Here is a 2,832-nt window from a genome sequence, read left to right on the forward strand (position 1 = left end):
TGTGTTTGTGGTTTTTTTTTTGTTGTTGTTGTTATGAATAGTTGATTTTATTATACCTGCTATTCCAAAACTGAAATTTTAAGATAGGGTCTCTTGCTGTGTAACCCAGGTTGGCTTCAAATCACTACAGTACCCTTTTCTCAGCCTTGCTGGAGCTAAGATTGGGGATGTGTGCCACCATGCCCCAGTGAAATGGATTCTTTTGAACAGAATTAATAAAATTAATAGAGTGGCTGTGTTGCCAATATTTAGTTTTTTCATCAATTGAGGTAGTTTTCTCCCTTCCCAGTTGTTTTGAGTCCATACTGACCACCTAAAAGGAAGAGTATTGTTTTATCTTCAGCACAGTGGTTATGCCTTAATCTACTGCTATTTCAGCCAGCTGTTGTGACTTTGCAGTTCAATGGCATGGCTGCTCAGGCCACTGTCTGGCGGGAATTCTGTTCCCACAGGCACCTGCTCTGTCACTGCTGCTAAAGATAGCTTTAACTAAATATCATTCTATATATAAATAAGACTCAAGATTCAAAGTCTAGGGTGAAAACCTGCTAGCTCAGAAAGGCTGAGTAGCAACTAGCTAATCTCTCCCAAAAGGGCCCATCCTTCCACTCAGCAAAAAACAAAAGACTCAAAACCTTTCCCTACTGCTTCTGGTGCATCTCTCTATCTCTTTAGATGCCCTCCGATGCTCTATGATTACTTTCTGTCAACTAGTTGCTAACACAGCCTCCTGACCCAAGGTTAATTTTATTTAATTAGTACAAATGCTAACTCAGGGTTCGCGGTGTGATCGACTGTCCTCCAACAGGAGAGACTACTTAGGTCTCCAGTTCACTATGGAGATAAGTAGTTGCCCTGGTAGGCTTTGGGGTGAGAACTTTTGAGTTTTTTAGAAACTAGCAGAGCAGAAGTTTTCTCTGCCTGTTAAAGGGTTATATAAAGTGGATCCCTCCTGATCGGTACCTGGCCTAGATAATGGTCAAGGGCATGTTCCCTGTCTGTCCTCACCAGCTGTCATCATTGGGCCTTGTGATGAGTCCCACTGTTATGTGATAGGGATTTAAAAATGGAATCTGGTTGTATGGGATTCACTTGGTTATCAAGAGAGGACATTGGTCTGTTGATTCTGCTGCCAAGCATATATACATGCATGTTTATGTGCACACAGCTTGTTAGGATTAGGCACTCCCTGCTCCTAGACATGCCTGTTGCGTTTACTACCAGGACATCTCCCCTTGCTGCTGGCACTTACAGGGTAGCTTGAGCATAACGAGGAACCAACTGGACTACTTGGGCAGTGGGTGGTTTATAATATTAGCTCTTCATATCAATTGGCTTAGAGGTCCAGCTGCTTGGTACCAGGAGAGCATTGGCCTGTGGGGTGAAGTAGAGGGAAGCATTCATTCCATAGAATGCTGGGTTAAGAAGATGCTACTCTAAGTGAGAAATTGAGGTCCAGGCAGCACAAGGTGAATTCTCAGGGTCATTGTTAGGAAATGTTCAAAAATGGTGATTTTTTTTTTCCCCCCACAAATTTTTTTACCCTGAATAGGAGGTTGTGAATAGATTTCAGGAATACATCTGGAATTTCCTGTCACATTTTGTTTTGGTCTTAAGTACATGATTTAACAGCTCTTCAGATCCTCAGAGGAATTTCAAAATGACATTCCTCTAAAGTTAGAAATAACAGCTCTAGATCCATAGAAAAATTGCAAGGTACTTTCTTTATGGCAAAGTTTCTCAGTTTAAAGTAGAAAGTGTTAGATATTGTGGAGAGTTCTCTCTCCTTCCCTCTTGTCTCCTCCCTTCCCTTCTCCGTCCCCCTGTTTTCTATTAGAAACATTTTGTGATGTTGACCAATATCAGGCGTGCTCAATTGAAGGCATAGATATGGTTTATCTCTACTCACAGGGGTCCTTTTCAAAGGTAATGAGCTACTTCTGCTAGCTTTTATATTATTTATGAATTTCTATTGGATACTTTGTTTTTTCTTTTTCTCTGTCCAGATCACTAGCTATCCCTGTCCTCCCAGGACAGAATAATGTGCATACCATTGGAGTGATACATGATTTGATAGTGTCAAGACAATAAAGTCATTATTTGTCCTCTAGACCTACTAGGATGGTGATATTTATACTTGTTAGAAGTGATATATTAGTCTCATTCCCATTGTCATTTGTTGGTTGGAATGCCTTTACATTTTGTTTCTCAAGATTTTGTTGGTTTGTTTATTTTTCCTGAGGATAACCAGTTGATTGATAAAGTCTCAATGGGTCTAAAGAAGTACTTTGACTTGTGTAGTGGTATGAATGAGAGTGACCCTCATAGAGTCATATATTTGAGTTCCCAGTTGGTGGAATTGTTTGGGAAGGATTAGGAGGTATGTGACCTTGCTGGGGGAGGAAGGTCACTGGGGGTGAATTTTGAAGTTACAAATGCCCGCACCATTTCTAGTTAGCTCTCTGCCATGCTTGTGGATTGAGAAGTGGGCTCTCAGCTCCTGTTCCAGAGCCATGTTTGCTTGCTGCCATGCTCCTTGCGGTGATAGTAATGGTCTCTAACCCTCTTGAACCACGAGCCCCAAGTTAAATGCTTTTTTGGGGGGAAAGTTGCCTTGACCATGTTGCTTTGTTACAGCAGTATAAAAGTAAGTGAGTCATGATTGACTTGTGTAAAGTAGGTAGAACCAAAGGAGAAATTTGTTGGTTTTTGTGTGTGTTGGATTGAGGTTACACAGAGAGAAATCCTTGGCCTGGAAAAAATATTTAGATCTTAAATGTTAGGAATACTAATTGTCCCATTATAAATAAAGTTTAGCTTTACCTTCCAAGA

This window comes from Onychomys torridus, chromosome 2, assembly GCF_903995425.1.
Source record: "Onychomys torridus chromosome 2, mOncTor1.1, whole genome shotgun sequence".
Classification (NCBI taxonomy): Eukaryota; Metazoa; Chordata; class Mammalia; order Rodentia; family Cricetidae; genus Onychomys; species Onychomys torridus.